Source organism: Loxodonta africana, chromosome 10, assembly GCF_030014295.1.
Source record: "Loxodonta africana isolate mLoxAfr1 chromosome 10, mLoxAfr1.hap2, whole genome shotgun sequence".
NCBI classification, from domain to species: Eukaryota; Metazoa; Chordata; class Mammalia; order Proboscidea; family Elephantidae; genus Loxodonta; species Loxodonta africana.
The window spans coordinates 14,805,366-14,822,127 of record NC_087351.1 but is presented as its reverse complement, the minus strand read 5'-3'; the positions used below and the strand labels follow the sequence as shown (position 1 = coordinate 14,822,127).

The following is a 16,762-nucleotide window of genomic DNA, read 5'->3' as shown; positions in this document are numbered from 1 at the left end:
GATTCCCATTCACTCAAGGCCTTGCCTGTGCCTGTATTCAAACCACTATCTAAAGGTGTAGGGGGCTGGGCGCTCTGTGTTTCCAGGTTTTCTGGTAAAAAATTACCAGACTCATGCATCGGTTAGGTATTAGCAGGGGAAGAGGCAAGGCCCAGGAAGTCAGGGTAAGGCTGGTACTCATCTGAGGGAGGACAGCAGGAGTTCTCTGAATGCTCCCTCAGTACAGCCCTGAATCCTCCGTATCTCATGGGTCCACAAGGAGCACCTAGAATGTGCAGATGCTGAGCTGGAGGCCGGGGATACAGAGAGAAATCAGGCATATTCCCTAACACTGAAGAGGAGGGACCCTGCCTAGTGAGGAAGAAGGCCATGAAAATTATATTACCATCTGGGAGGTGGCATAAGACCGTCCCTAAGCCTGGGAACACAGAGAAGGGAATGGCTAACTCAACCCTGAAGGCTTCCCAGAGGAAGCAATGTCTGAGCTGGGCCTTAAAAGATAAGAAGGAGATCTCCAAGCAGAATGCAGGGAGAGAATCTGAAAGAGTGTGGACTTCTCTTCAAGCCCCAGACCAGCTTTAAAAAAAAAACAAACCAGTTGCCGTGGAGTGGATTCCAATTCATAGTGACCCCGTGTGTGTCAGAGTAGAACTGTGCTCCAATGGTTGATGTTTTAAAAGTAGATCACCAGGCCTTTCCTCCAGGTACCTCTGGGTGGACTCGAACTTCCAACCTTTCCGTCAGAAGCTGAGCACTTAATTGCTTGCACCACACAGGGACGTCTTAGAAGTTTTGCTTCAGTGAGGAAAAGGTACTGAGAACCGAAAAGGACACAGGTGCAATAAAACATGGAAAGAAAATGACGTTTTTGCCAAAGGATGTTTTGGTTAATTAATAAACTTCGACCAAAGAAAAGTAGTAGAAGATAACAGTGGCAAAAGAACAAACTACTACAAACAGGTTTGATGCACAGACTTAGGATGAAGAAATGCTAGAGAATAAGAGTATACATATGAGCAAAGATATGAAAACTGAGCTGAGAAGAGGAGCAAGCCAGTATAAAAAGATAACAAAGTTAGCTCAGGTATGACACTGAAAATACACGAGATGTGATTCATAAGGTATGTGTGACTCAGAAAGCAGAGAGCAGAACAATGAGAAGAGAAAGCCACAGCGTGCTCATTCTGAGCAGGGCCAGATGGGAAGAGCCCTCTAGAGTTCAAGGGTGATTAAATGGGATGGATGGCTGACGAGGCTGATGGGGTCTCTCTCTATCCCTGAGGAACCTAGATGGGGAGCGAGATCACCTAGGTGTAGCTCTACTAGCCTATTGCCCTGGAGTCGATTCCAATTCATAGAACCTAGACCTTCTCTCTCTGCTAGGAAAACGTATCATAAAGCATAAAAGCAGCAGCCAAGACGAATGGAACATAAGCCTGGCCAGGAAACAAACCATGGTAAGTGTAAAAATGTAACATATGGTAAAAGGTACTTTATTAAAATCTTCATCTCAAACCATATGCCAAAATAATTATAAATGAATCAAAAAGTTAAATATAAACACAGTAAAATGAAAAGAATCTACAAGAAAGAAAACGGTGGGACTCTTTACCTACTCTCAGGATGGCAAGGAAATGCCTACGCGTACAAGCAAGGGAAGAAGTCACACACAAACACATGCACGCACGTACACAAAGAATGGATGGATTTGACTGTGAGAAATGTTTTGGTTTCTCTAAGTCAAAAATCATAGACAAAATTAAAAGGGGAAAAGAAAACTGAGGAAGTATCTGCATCAAATATGATGGACAATGCCATCCTTAATATATAAAGAACTCATGCAACATCATAAAAGAAAAACAAACCACAACAGAATAGAGAAAACATGAAGAGACAGGTATAAATGGTTAACGACATAAAAAATGTTAAGCTTCACAAGCACAAAACTTAAGTCATTTTTCACCTATCGATTGACAACAATAAAAAAAAAAAAGGACACAATGTTGGTGGCATTGTGGTGAATAGGTAAACTGACACAATGATTCTGGAAGGCCATCTGGCAGTACTTATCAGGAGGCTTTACAAAGTTCATACCCTTTGACAATGCAAGGCCTCTTCTAAGAGTCTGTTCTAAAGAAAGATTTAGAAAGTCAAACAATATTTATAAACAGTGCTGTTCATTGTAGCATTATTCATAATACAGTCAGAAATAATTACAATTTCAAAACAATAACAAAAATAGTAGCCAGACCCTATACAACAGTAGGGAGCCCCGGTTTAAAGCGCTTTACATACGTTAACTTAATTAACCCTCAAAATGACCCTAAGGATGAAGAAAATGTGACAAAAAGAGAGGTTAAGTAAATGATGATACTGAAAAGTCATTCCATGAAAAACCATGCAGTCGTTATTTTAGATAACGACCCTCCACTCCAGCCAAACACCACAGAAATAGACTGTGGTCTCCACCCCCACCCACACCATCAAAGGCCAAGTGGGGAGCCTAGACTTCCACCTTGCCAGAGGGAGCCCAGACTTTCATCCCTGCCAAATGAAAATAAGAAAGTATAAAAATATCTCTGGAAGAGAGGATTAAATTTGATTTTTATTTTCTACGATAAATGTATTACTTTTTGCATGAGGAAAACAAACTGTTAACAAAACAAGCAAATAAACAAGGTTGTCTAGCTTCTTTCCACTGCACCAAGCTAGGAGACAGCATGGTTCACTGTGACAGAGAAGGTTCTCACAGCTGTGTTTTCAAATTGTGAATCGTCCACATACTTGAACGACCTTGGGCAGATGACTGAATTTCACTCAGCCTTAGATACCTCACTTGGCCTTTCCCTTTTCAGCTACCAAGTGAGGATAATGATCCCTACATATAGGCTGTTGTGAGGATTAAAGGAAATGACCGTGTGAATGAAGTACCAACAGAATCTGGGCTCTCAATGTAAGCTCCCAGACCTCTCCCTTGTCCACCCTGGAAGGCTGAGTTACTTCAGCTGGTAAATGTGTCTTCAGTTAGCAATAACCAGTCTTTTTCCTAAATTCCCTTCTGTCAGCCAAACAGGCCATTTCCTTTCCTGATTCTTATAAAGAATATGGCCTGCTTGATGAAATGCGCCTAAGAGTCTTCTAAGTGAGCCAACAGACTGCTATGGACCTAGGAGTCCCTTACTTTAGGCCAAACCAGACCTTCCAGGCTCCCTATGAGGGAGGTCAACTCTGACCCTGATCCAGTTCCTAACAGGAAATCCAGGGATGGACTTGGCTGGGTCCACAGTGGGCCCAGGCAAATCTGACTTGTTCTCTAGGTGGACGGGGTTGGTTTTAAGTCTCCCGGGTGGTAGTCCTAAAATTCAATCTTTAGTTAGCCTCCAGGGGCTTGAAATATTCTCACTCAAAGAGTACAGGGCAATGGTAGGTAGCCTGAGATCTTCCACAGTGGCTGTGAACCAAAACCCAACTGGCCTAAGAATGCTGGTCAAGTGTGTCTGGCCTGATTAACTAGTTATTGCCATATTTAGCTGCTAAGCCTACCCTGGGCAGGGCCCGTTCCTTGGTTTTAGCCCAGAAGGCCAGTTTTGACTTCCAACCAGTTGGCCTGGAGTTTGGTACTTTATGCTACAAACTGGATTCCCAACTTTACCCAACCCTCCTGGAGTGACTGCTGCCAAAAGAACTTCTCGATATGTAAACACAACTGTCGAAAGCAGGCCTTTGAAAAAGCTTCTGGTGTCAAGATTGTTTACTGTTAAACAACCTTACTTATCAGCAGCTTAAGAGGCTAGTTTCAGGGTAAAAATGTACAGTTTTTTATTAACTATGATAAGGAAACATATTGCCATCAAGTCGATTCCAACTCATAGGGACCCTATAGGACAGAGTAGAACTGCCCCATAGGGTTTCCAGGAGCAGCTGGTGGATTCGAACTACCGACCTTTTGGTTAGCAGCCGAGCTCTTAACCACTGTGCACTGGAATGTATCAGGTGGCCTTAGGCTTTGGCAGGTGGTTAAGAGCTACAGCTGCTAACCAACGGCAAGAAGATTGATTTTGGTTTTATGATAAAGAAGACAGGAAAGAAAGAAAAGATCAAAATGAATACAGAAGAGACTCTGAAACTTGCTCTTGAATGCAGAGTAGCTGAAGCAAATAGAAGAAATGATGAAGTAAAAGAGCTGAATGGAAGATATGGCAGCTCAAGAAGACAAAGTAAAGTATTAAAATGAAATGTGCAAAGATAATTCAAAAACAGTTGTAGCAGTACATCGACAGGGAACTGCCAGAAATTCAAGCCAGATTCAGAAGAGGACGTGGAGTTAGGGATGTCATTGCTGATGTCAGATGGATCTTGGCTGAAAGCAGAGAATACCAGAAAGATGTTCACCTGTGTTTTGTTGACTATGCAAAGGCAGTCGACTGTGTGGATCATAACAAATTACAGATAACATTGAGAAGAACGGGAATTCTAGAACACTTAATTGTGCTCACGCAGAACATGTACATAGGCCAAGAAGCAGTCCTTCTAACAGAATAAGGGAACACCGTGTGGTTTAAAATGAGGAAAGGTGTGCATCAGGGTTGTATCCTTTCACCATACTTGCTCAAGCTGTATGCTAAGTAACTGGAGAAGCTGGACTATATGAGGAAACCCTGGTGGCGTAGTGGTTAAGTGCTACAGCTGCTAACCAAGAGGCCGGCAGTTCAAATCTGCCAGGCACTCCTTGGAAACTCTTATCGGGCAGTTCTACTCTGTCCTATAGGGTCGCTATGAGTTGGAATTGACTCAACGGCAGTGGGTTGGGTGGTGGGGTGGTGGACTATATGAAGAACGAGGCATCAGGATTGGAAAAGACTGATTAACAAATTGCTTTATGCAGATGACACAACTGTGCTTGCTGAAAGTGAAGAGGACTTGAAGCATTTACTGATAAAGATCAAAGACTACAGTGGTCAGTATGGATTGCACTTCAACATAAAAAAAAACAAAACTCCTCACAACTGAACCAATAACATGGTGATAAATGGAGAAAGTTGTCACGGATTTCATTTTACTTGGATCCACAATCAACCCCCATGGAAGCAGCAATCAAGATATCAAATGACATATTGCATTGGGCAAATCTGCTTCAAAAGACCTCTTTTAAGTATTAAAAAGCAAGGTGCTAAGGACTAAGGTGCGCCCCACCCAAGCCATGGCGTTTCCATTCACCTCATATGCATGCAAAAGCTGGGCAATGAATAAGGAAGACCAAGAAAATTGACTCCTTTGAATTATGGTGCTGGTGAAATACTGAATACACCATGGGCTGCCAGAAGAATGAACAAATCTGTTTTGGAAGAAGTAAAACCAGAATGCTCCTTAGAAGCAAGGATGGTGAGACTTCATGTACTTTGGACATGTTATTAGGAGGAACCAGTCCCTGGAGAAGGGCATCATGCTTGGTAAAGGAGAGGATTATGGAAAAAGAGGAAGATCCTCAACGAGATGGATTGACATAGTGGACGCAACAATGGGCTCAAACACAGCCGCAATTGTGAGGATGGTGCAGGACCGAGCGGTGTTTCATTTTGTTGTACACAGGGCTGCTATGAGTCAGAAATGACTTGATGGCACCTAACAACAATGATAAGGTGCCCAGGGACACAATGGCTAAGCTCTCAGCTGCTAACCAAAAGGTTGGTGGTTGGAACCCAACCAGCAGCTTCACAGGAAAAAGACCTGGCAATGTGCTTCCATAAAGATTACAGTCAAGAAAACCCTATGGGACAGTTTTACTCTATCACATGGGGTCGCTGTGCATTGGAACTGAGCAACAGTAATAACGATAAGGTTAGAAAGGAGAGGAACTTTCAAAAGGACAAGAAATAGAGGGACCACACACATAACGATGTAAGATAAAGGCGGGACTGTCTCATCCCAGGAATTGGGGTTGGAAGCTTTTCTATGACACTAAGTCGCAGTTCTGGGATCACTGAGGTGGAGTAGAAGTGCCCAGAGAAGTTGGCAAGGCTACTAGATTTCTTACACTTGGTCACTTCCCTTCTATAACTATAGGTTTCCCCTCAGTCCCTCTAGCACTTGGAAAGACTCATCTGCATTTCCTGAGACTTCACTGGGTGACAGTTTGGGGCTTCCCATCCAACGCCCCCTGTCCAGACCATGGTTTTTCTGAAAATCAGACTATCTCCAAGGGCCAAGCTCCAGAAGGACAAGGATCTCAGATGGATATACACTCTATTTTACAGAAGTTTGGACTTTGTCCTAATGGCCTTCTAAAATGCCCCTGCCTACCACCTCCCCTTCTCCAACCTGAGACACGACTTGAGTTTGGCCTGTTGTCAGTGTCTCAGGGCCGTCATCCAGAGCATAAACTACTGAGCACAACAACATGTTCAGGTGCTGCTAGGATGCTTTTCCTATGCTTCCCTGAGGGGCTAAATCTTAGATTCTTTTCTTTCTTTTTTATAGCTTTTCTATCTCTTTCCTAGTTAGCCTCTGCTAGGATGTATCTGATGCCAGCACTTCCCTAGAAGTGCACCTTATCTGCTCTTTCTTTGCTGACATGGTCTGGAAAAACAGATACACTGGTTATACTGATAACCTCAAATGAGAGCATACGGGCACCCTAGGGAGCAATGGAGGTTTCCCCTACAAATAAAGCAAATGAGCAGGGAGTATGACTTATTCTCAGGGCCCAGAATACTGCACTCTGCAACACTGGGCACTCAGTCCCCGTACTCCATTGCAGTCAAGTTGATTCTGACTCATAAAGACCCTGTAGGACAGAGTAGAACTGCCCCACAGGGTCTCCAAGCAGTGGCTGATGGATTTGAACTGCTGACCTTTTGGTTAGCCACTGTAGCTTTTAACCTAGGCACACAGTAAGTATCTACTGAAAGAAAGGTGCAAACATTTATGTGTTCTCAGCCAAAACACATTTAGAAGACTTCAACTTTGTGCAATTACTTCAGGCCCACTGAGGAGAAGGAAGTGGGGGCTGTCTGCATCCTAGGAGGCTTTACCACCATTTCAAAATTTCCCTTTCTACCTGCTAATATACCTCCTCTTGAAAAACCAAGTCTTAAAAAGGGAAGAAATCACTATAGCAGACTACCAAAAGAACCACAGGAGGAACTAGGTTATCCCCCACAGCCCACATCAGAGGGCAAGAATGAGTAAGGAGTTAGCAGACACCCAGCCCTTCTCACGGAAGCTCCGAAGCCCTGTAACTGGTTCTACCACTTGCAGCAACAGAAGCCCAGAGCAGGGAGGGGGCTGGGAGCTGGGTTTCCTGCCGCCTCCTCTGGGCTTTGCCCCAGGCACACAGAGGAGCTTCCGATGACCCACTTGTCTTCAGTTTCACCTCCCGAGGGGAATGAACTCTGACACACCCAAAAAAGCAAGGCGCTGAGGGGGCCAATAAATGGAAAACAGTCATCATTAACTTGAAAAAAGGTGCCCCAGTGGCGTCACTAGGGGGGTGCAGACCCACTGGGTGACACTGTCAGAGGAGGTGACGCCAAATGACTGCCTATAAATTTTTTTGTGCAGTGTTTCAGACGAAATTTATGATTTTTATAAAAATATCCCTACAGTTATAACAACAAAAAATTTTCCTAAGCCCAGCTTCCATGTATCAGTATGCCAACAAGGCTAAAACTCTGTGCTAATTTACTTTTTGAACCTTCCAACGCGCCCCAGTCAGAGCTGTCGTTATCACCCGATCACAATCAGGCTCTGATTACCTGGTGTCCTCTGCTTGCACTACAAGCAGGCGCTGTTTCCACTGCTGTCGGTGTTTTTATGGTTGCTGATTCTGTCAAAATTTCTAGGATTTTAGCTACACTATTTGGTGTATTGTGGTAAATTAGCACGGGGGGAGTTACCACACTGGGTGACACCAACCCTAGTGACACCACTGAGGTGCCCTACAAAGAAACCCTAAACCCAATTCCAACTCAAAACGACCCTACAGGACAAAGTAGAACTGCCTCATAGAGTTTCCAAGGCTGAAATCTTTACAGAAGCAGGCAGCCATATCTTCCTCCTGCAGAGCAGGGGGGGTTCGAACTGCTGACCTTTTGGTTAGCAGCTGAGGACTTTAACCACATTGCCATCAGGGTTCCTCATCCTGCAAAGAAGAGATCATGATTTTTAAACAGGGTGCTGTCCTTTCTTGTAATAATAGTTGGAGCCAGTTGGTACAAGTAATTAGGCCCAGTTCTCAAAAACCAGGCTGACAGACTGGGCTCAGATAAGGAGAACACACAGCAGCTCTAGCCGACAACAGGTAGCGAATGAAGAAACCAACCAGCTGGTGAATCAGCTAGACATTCATTACCAGGCCAGGTTCCAGTAATGCGAACAGTTAGTAATCACGGCCTGGGCGGTAATTTTTCCCAAGCCCGGGGGAGGCAGAGATCTCATCTCCTCACTGGCCCCAACATCAGAGGTTACGTGGCTGCCTGATGTCCCAGGCAGGAAGTAAACCACAGAGCTCTTACCTAAAAGCCTCCTCTGCCTGAAAGTTCAGTCACTTGCATTTCTTTCAAGCTGGGGCCCACACTGAGATAGCACGACAGAGAAATGCCCAAATGCCTGGTCACTACAGAAGCATGGATTGTTCTTACGGCGAGCAGGAAGCCAGCCACCTTCTAGACCAATCCCTTCAGCTCAACACTCCCAAAATGTAGCTCTACTGGTGGTATCTAGACGATTGTAGGACAACCCGGACCTGACGCAGACATCTAGCCCAGGCTGCTAACCAGCCCAGGGTCCGGGCTCAGGAGAATGAGCTGTGCAGCCTGGAACAACTGGGACGTGCACAGGGCCTGGTTTCCTTTACAAACAAACTTATATTAGTAAGAAGAAGTGAGTTGATTTAAAGAAAAATAGCTAAGTACAATAGTTGGGAACAACAAAAATTGTGAAAGTTGATATGCACAAAAATAATATTTTGAATGCCACCTTAGCTGAAATGGAAACTGCACTGTAGTAGGTTTTTGTTTTAATTGTGCTTTAGGTTTATAGCACAAATAGTTTCTCATGCAAAAATTTATACACAAATTGTTTTGTGATGTTGGTAGCAAGCCCCACCATGGCACTGTACTGGTTTTAACACAGATTTTAACACACTTCCTCAGGCTATCCAGGTTGGCTTCTATCTGCTGAGTGTGGACTTGCATTGTACAGCTTCACTGACAGACTCCAATCTCCATCTGTGTCACAAATGGAGTTGGGAGGCTTTCTGAGGCCCACAGGCCCGTCTCTCGTCACCCTCATTTCTCTCGAAGTATGGGTCATGGAAAAAGGCCTGAAAAAGGAGCAGAAAATCCGGGTTTGCACAGTAGCCCTGCCTTAACTAGCCATCTTACACCGGGCAAATCAATGCGACTCTTTGAGTCTAAGCTCACCTATAAACTGGAGCTAATAGGCCTTGCCTACCTCACAGGCTTGTTTTGAAGATCACCTCAAATGAGATAATTTCTGTGAAGGCACTTTAGTGTCATATAAATGTGAGCTATTATCTTGAATGCTAATGAATAGCTTACAGCTTACAAACAAAACAAATCATTCCTTTTGACTTACAGGCAGTGAAGTAACTTAAAAACTTCAGAGCCTCGTTTCAGCCAGACAACCAAACCCGAGCGAGTTAACCATCAGAGAGATACCGAGAGGACTGGAGGGCTGGCTCCCAGAACCACCCAGCATCAGTCAGGCCCCTGGTGAATGAGCAACTCTCCGAACGTGAAACCAGGCTCGTTGACCAGCTACGAGGCCTCAGTGCCCTGTCTGGAGATAGGAAGCTTTGGGAAAGGATCCTGTTGGAGACAGTAGACTGAGTCAGGCACACCTCAGATCCAGAAATGGCTTCCAGGTGCCCATAGAGCCAAGTCTAATCATTACAGGGCCTTAGAGGCCCAAACACACCACATTTTTCAGATTCATCTCCGGCTGCACCCTCAACAAATTCCAGGCACTTTTATTTCTGTGCTTTCATGCTCACGCGGCTCCTTCACGCCCTTCTCTGTCCTCTTCATGTCCCCAAAAACCTACTCTTCTTAAATTCATAAGAAACAATGTTAGTGGGTACCGTTCTAGGGTGTACCAGAAATCCGTAGCTTACACGTATTGCCTAGCGCACAGACAGTTTAGTCTTTTCCCAAAGTAACTTAACTCACATGTTAGAACATAAACTCCCTGCAAGCATCAGTCCTAAGTTCCTCTGGTAGTTTTCCCAGTAAACAGACTTAAAATGTGAGTCTTGAAGGAGCTTAACAAAATGCATTTCAAGCAGCTGGCTTCACTGAGTAATACACACCCCACGGAGTGCATTACACACCCTTCCAAGGGCTTCAAAGAAAGGCCAGGCTGCTGGTGACAGAAGAGAAAGACAGAGAGAGGCTGCAGAGGAGTGGAAAGAATATAAAACTTGGGCCCCAGTCCCAGCCTGACACTCACTCATAGCCTGGGCGGTCTCAGGCAAGCTTCAAAACCTCTCTGAACCTCCGTTCTCCTGGGGAAAAAAAGGAGACCTCTAACTCTGCCGCAATATATTCTTTTCAGCCCTCAAGGTCTTGCATAAAAACACCTCCTCAGGGAAGCCTTCCCTGATTCTTTCAGTCATATGAATCATGTCTTCCTCTCAATTCCTACAGCACTTTCCTTATCTACTTTAACTGAACCTCTTTCATCCTGCCTCAGAATTCACGGCTGTCAGTGTGAGCGGTCAGAAAGCAGAGTGATGGCCTATTCAGCTCCAAGCCTCACCATGCCCACCCAGTACCTCGCCCAGAGTAATATACTCCACTAATCTGTTGATCTGAACTAACTAGTAAACGCTTGTGATCCTCAGCTTTATTCTACATGACTCCCTACCCCTTTCTACACTGACTGCTCCTCACTGAGAATCACTGGCGCATTGTTAGGTATGTCAGCACTGATCTGTCTGTCAGGGCTGGAATGAGGAAGGGGTGAGGCGGAGAGGGCAACCTCGGATGTGAGCTGTGGGAGATTTATATTTGACCTTAAAGCTTAGCATGTACGGATAGGGGGATAACAACGACAACACCAAGTGGACTGAGTGCTCACTTTGCTCCAGGCGCTGTACTAAGTGATTTACCTGGATCAGGTCTCACAACAATGCTATCAAGTAGGGACCTATCATTATTCCCATTTTGCAGATGAGGAAACCAAGGCATAGAGAGGCTGCAAACTGGTGAGTCACGGAGCCAGTAACCAGGCAGTCTGACTCCAAAGCCCACTTTCTTAACTCTAACTGCTCCTAAGTATAAAGGTGATTGATTACACAGGTACGTTCACAACTCCCAGCGTTGCTCAATGTTCTGTTTTAGGATTTCCATCTATTCTCAACACGCGGTGGATATAACAAGTAATCATTCTGGGCCGTACTTGTTAAGATTAGTTATAAAAATTATTACTTTCTGCAGCAAGTTGCACTCTTTAGGAAATCGTCAGCTGATCAGAAAATGTCAACTTCTAGGGGAATTACCAACTTTAGCCTCTGCATTTCAAAATCATAGGCCATAGGAGCAAGAGACGGAGAAGCTGGGAGCAGACAAGGCTTGGAGGTCAGTTCTCTTCGTATTTGTGGTCCTAGCACCACACTCAGAGACTGGCACACAGTAGGCACTTAAAATGTGGAATCAGATGTTGTTTATGGACAATGTTTCTATCCTTCTCTAAAACACACATGGAGACCAGGGAAAGGAGGCTAAAGAGAACCAGGGAGAATACTGTAAAGTTTGATTTGGCAAGTGTTCATTGTGTGCGTGCTCCGGGCAAGGCGCTGGGCATAGAGCATCTGCTTTCAAGGGTCAGGAAGGTGGCCGCCGAGCAGGGACATGGGCCATCTCGTAACTACTAAGTGGGAGCATAAATTGGTACAATCTTTCCAAAAGGGAATTTTGCATTATGACTCAAAAGCTTGTTCCGTTGTACATGAGGGGGCTATGCATCGGAACCAACTCAACGGCACCTAGTGACAACAACAATATGTACTGCTTAGACATATACAGCAGAGTAAGGGTGTGGGTGGCCATGAAAAGCCTCTCTGAGGGAGTGATATTTGAATGCAGAGCTAGGTGAACTGTGGGAATGAGATCTGCAGCTACCTGGAGAAAGTTCTAAGCAGATCAGCAAGTGCAAAGGCCTTGAAGCATGAATGTGTTTGAAGAGTTTGAAAAAAACATCCCAGGAGGACTCACATGGCTAGAGCACAGTGAGCAAGGGGGGAAATGCTAGGAGATGACATAGGAGACCCAAGAAGGGCCTCAAGGGCCAGCCTAAGAGCCTCGGGTTTTATGTAAGTCTGATGAGAAGCCAGTGGGGAGTTTTGAGCAGAGGTGACTAGATCTGACTTATATTCTGAAAGGCTCACTCCTGCTGCTGAGTGGAAAAGAGGCTCCAGGGGGCAAGCAGAGAAATAAAAGGAGAGAAATAGTAGGCTACTACAGCCACCTGGTGAGAGGCGACGGTAGCTTGAATTGGAGTGGTCAAGGCGGAAGGTGGTAAGATGTGGTCAATCCAGTTCCGGATATATGTGGACGGTAGGGTAGACAGGATTTGCGGATCACATGGATATGGGGTATAAGAGAAAGAGAGGAGCCAAGGACAGCTCCCAAAATTTTGGCCTGAGCAATACAAGAATTGAGTTGGCATTTACATAATGAGATGGGTAACAATGGAGTGGACACAGGCTGGGAGGGGGTGAGGGATTCAGTCTGGAGATGTCAACAGACATCTAAGTTGAAATGCTGATAACAGTTGGATAAACAACTACAAAGAAAAAACATGCAGCACAAAAAATGTTAGTTCAGGCCAGGAAAGACAAGACAGAGGTACTGCTCCTCAGCAGGTCCTAGGAACCTGCTGCTGGCGATTCCCTGGCTGGAGCAGGTGTGGACGTGATGCAGAAACCTTGCCTAGGTCTCCTCAAGGGGCAGTGGCAACAATGGCTGGTGGCAAAGGACCAAAATCGCCTGCTCACAGGGGTGTGGAAGCTGCAACACCTATACTTAATACAGCCCTGGGGTGCCCAAAACAGATGCCCCAGGAAGACACTCAAATTAGACATTAAACAAGCGAGGTGGGAACGAAAAGCACTAGCAACAAGGCCTGGTGCTAGGGCTCCACGACTGAGAAGGTCTAAACTTTGCCAGGAGGCAGCAGGTTTACGTCTGCAAAGGGGGACCACATGTGCAGGCTGGTTTCCCTCACAGGAAAGATACACGAGTGTAGGCTCACTGCCGTCTCGGTGAGGCTGAAACCATCAAGATTTCTTCTTTAAAAATCTAAACAGAGAAAAATATTTATTGATAGAAGTTGTTCACAAATAAAAACTGTTCACAAGATACACACACACATGCACGCACACATACACACAGGATGCCCCTTTAAACAATTAACTACATGAGACCAAACCGTCAGCATTTACCCAGAAGCAAAGATAAGAAGGCAAGGAGAAGGGAAGCCAGATCAATGGAAACAGAACAAACAGCATGGAAATAACCAGAATGTTGACACATTGTAAAAACTGTAACCAATGGCTTGGAACAATTTGTACAAAAATTGTTAAATGGAAACCTAATTTGCTGTGTAAACTTCCACCTAAAACACTACATAAAAAATTTTTTTTAAACCCAGACAAAATATGTAAAAATGTGTGTGTATCTATATCCCTATTTCTATGTGGGAGAAAGAAACTAAAAGGACACATATACCAAAAAGTTAATAATGGTTATCTTTGGGTAATGGGATTATGAGTGATTTCTTTTTCTGTTTTTCAATTTTTTTACATTGAGAACCTACTTTTTATAATTGTATGTCTCCCGTTTTCCTTCCGTTCCTGATCAAATGCCTAAAAGCCCTGAGGTGCACTGAGCCAGGCAGGCATCTGTGTGAGGTGGGGGAGCTGAGGAAGCCTGGCACAGGGCGTGAGGGCTTGGGCAGGTTAAGAAGGGCATCCACACACAACAGACAACTCCTGAGGGAAAAGGAGACCAATGGGATACAGACCCCAAATTCTCATGAAAAGAACATACCTAATTTTTAATGGTATGATTGAGACTAGAGGAATCCCAGAGACAATGCTCCCCAGAACGTCTGATGACAAAGGCCAGGAACCATCCCCGAAGACAAATCATCAGGCATGAAAAGGACTGGTCAGTGGGGGGGAGAGAGATGCCGATGAAGAGAGAGCTAATTAAATCAGGTGGACACTGGAGAGTGTGTTGGCAACTCTTGACTGGAGGGGGGATGGGAAGATAGAGAGAGAGGGAAGATGGCAAAATTGGCACGAAACGAGAGACTGTAAGGGCTGACTCAATAGGGGGAGAGCAAGTGGGAGAAGGGAGTAAGATGTATGTAAACCTACATGTGACAGACTGATTGGAATGGTAAATGCTCACTTGAAGCTTAATAAAAATTAATAAAAAAAAAAGAAGGGCATCCACATAGGAGAGGGACTCGCCTCGAGGGATTGGAGCCCAAGTAGGTAAGGAGGATGTCCACATGAAGAAGTGGCCAACAGGGGTAAGAGCCGGAGACAACTGAGGAAGGTGTTCACGGGGGGACAGTCTAGGAAGGCATATCCAAGCCTGATTGGACTGAAGAGGGTACCCGTGGGAGGGGGAGATGTGACCTGGTGTGGGGTGCTGGAGCCAGAGAGAGGTGAGGAAGGTGCCCACACAGGGGAGCAGCCTGGCACGGGGTGTCAGAGCTTGACTGGAATGCGGAGAGGCCAGGGGAGGTAATGGGAAGAAAGTAATAGGAGATACAGAGGAACTGATAAAAATATTTAAAGGATATTAGTTCTGGGTGGCGCAAATGGCTGCAAACCAAAAGGTTGGAGGCTCAAGTCCAGCTAGAGGTTCCTCAGAAGAAAGACTTGGAGATCTACTTCCAAAAAATCAGCCACTGAAAACCCGATGGAGCACAACTGTACTTTGACACACATGGGGTCACCATGAGTTGAAATAACTAGAAGGCAACTGGTTTTTATTAAGAATATTGGCAGCTAGGTTTTTCACTGTCAGAGAAGGGAGTTACAAATATAGAAAAGGAGAAAACTAGAATGAACTCTGGTGTCGGAATAGAATTGAAGGTATTGGTGTGAACTCATAGTTTCTAATACGTAGATACAGATAGATGCAGAAATTATTGTAGATGTAAATATACTCACACAGCCATACATACGCATACATATTCCCAAGTTCTGGCCACTGACAGGGCCTGAGAAGTGATTCCCGAACAGTGTTGAGCACACCCACCACCCAGGCCTGGATTTCTAAACAGGACTTCGAACCAGTTTGTTCTGGTTTGAACCCCTGCTGAGAACTTACATTTCTAACAAGCTCTCCAAACCCTAAAACCCAATGTCTGTCGTTGAGTTAATTCTGACTCATAGCAACCCTGTAAGACAGAGTAGAACTGCCTCATAGTGTTTCCAAGGCTGTAAATCCTTATGGAAGCAGACCGCCACATCTTTCTCCAGTGGAGTGGCTGGTAGGTATGAACTGCCCAACGAGTTTCCAGGCGATGCTAATGCTGCTGGTTAAGGACGAATTCTGAGAACCACTAGTACAGCTGTGGTGCTCAAAACTGATTTTACATAAGAATCGCCTGGGGATTCTGATTCAGTATATCTGGAGTGGACATACAAATTCTTAGCAGAAGTTCAAACCGGAAGGAGCCAGTCGGAAGCCCTGTTTCTAAATACAGTTCCATTTTCCACTAAAAAGAACCAGGACTTGTTGGAGAGATGGCTGATTCCAGGGCTTGGGCAAAGAAAGTACAGGATGAGCTTGGAACGTCTTACTGTGCCAGAAGGCAAGGCAGTCCTCAAAGGATGAAGGAATCATGACAACAGGATAATAAGCCAGCTTAAAGGGCCTCCCATTACCAATTCTGGGAACATCATATAGATAATGATAGTAACCCGCTGAATAAAACAGGAAACCCTGAGTCCATACTGACATAGGAAACCCTGGTGGTGTAGTGGTTAAGAGCTACAGCTGCTAACCAAAAGGTCGGCAGTTCAATCCACCAGGTGCTCCTTGGAAACTCTAGGGGGCAGTTCTACTCTGTCCTACACAGTTGCTATGAGTTATAACAGACCTGATGGCAACGGGTATACTGATATAAATGAATGAGTAAATTGAAAGTTTGATGAAGAATTGAATATTCAGATAGTTTAAAAATACCTCCCACAAAATACTTACTAATTACCAAAAAAAAAAAAAAAAAAAACCAAACCCAGTGCTGTCGAGTCGATTCCAACTCATAGCGACCCTATAGGACAGAGTAGAACTGCCCCATAGAGTTTTCAAGGAGCGCCTGGCGGATTCGAACTGCTGACCCTTTGGTTAGCAGCCATGGCACTTAACCACTACAGCACCAGGGTTTCCACTTATTAATTACAAACAGGAAAAAGACTAACCTTACAGTGGAGAAGCAGTAACGGGACAAATTGAAATCACATGCCATCTGACAGATGCCATGAGAAAAACAGAATCACTTCTGTGATATTCCTGCCAAAAATGTATAATCTCAATATAAGTATGAGGAAGCGGCAGACAAACCCAAAATGATAGAGACATGCCACACAGTAACTGGCCTATCCTCCTCAAATGCCAACGTCACGGAAGTCGAGGAAAGACAGGAACGTTTGCCGACTAAAGGAGACTAAAGAGACACAGTAAATAAATGCAACGTGCTATTAACGCTGAATTAG

At 44.8% G+C, this 16,762-nt stretch overlaps 1 protein-coding gene across 2 annotated transcripts in view; it reads right to left on the bottom strand.

The window, feature by feature from the left end:
- Window positions 1-16,762, bottom strand: part of DNAJC17 (DnaJ heat shock protein family (Hsp40) member C17) — a 40,792-nt gene that overhangs the window by 18,690 nt on the left and 5,340 nt on the right. The window lies entirely within an intron of this gene.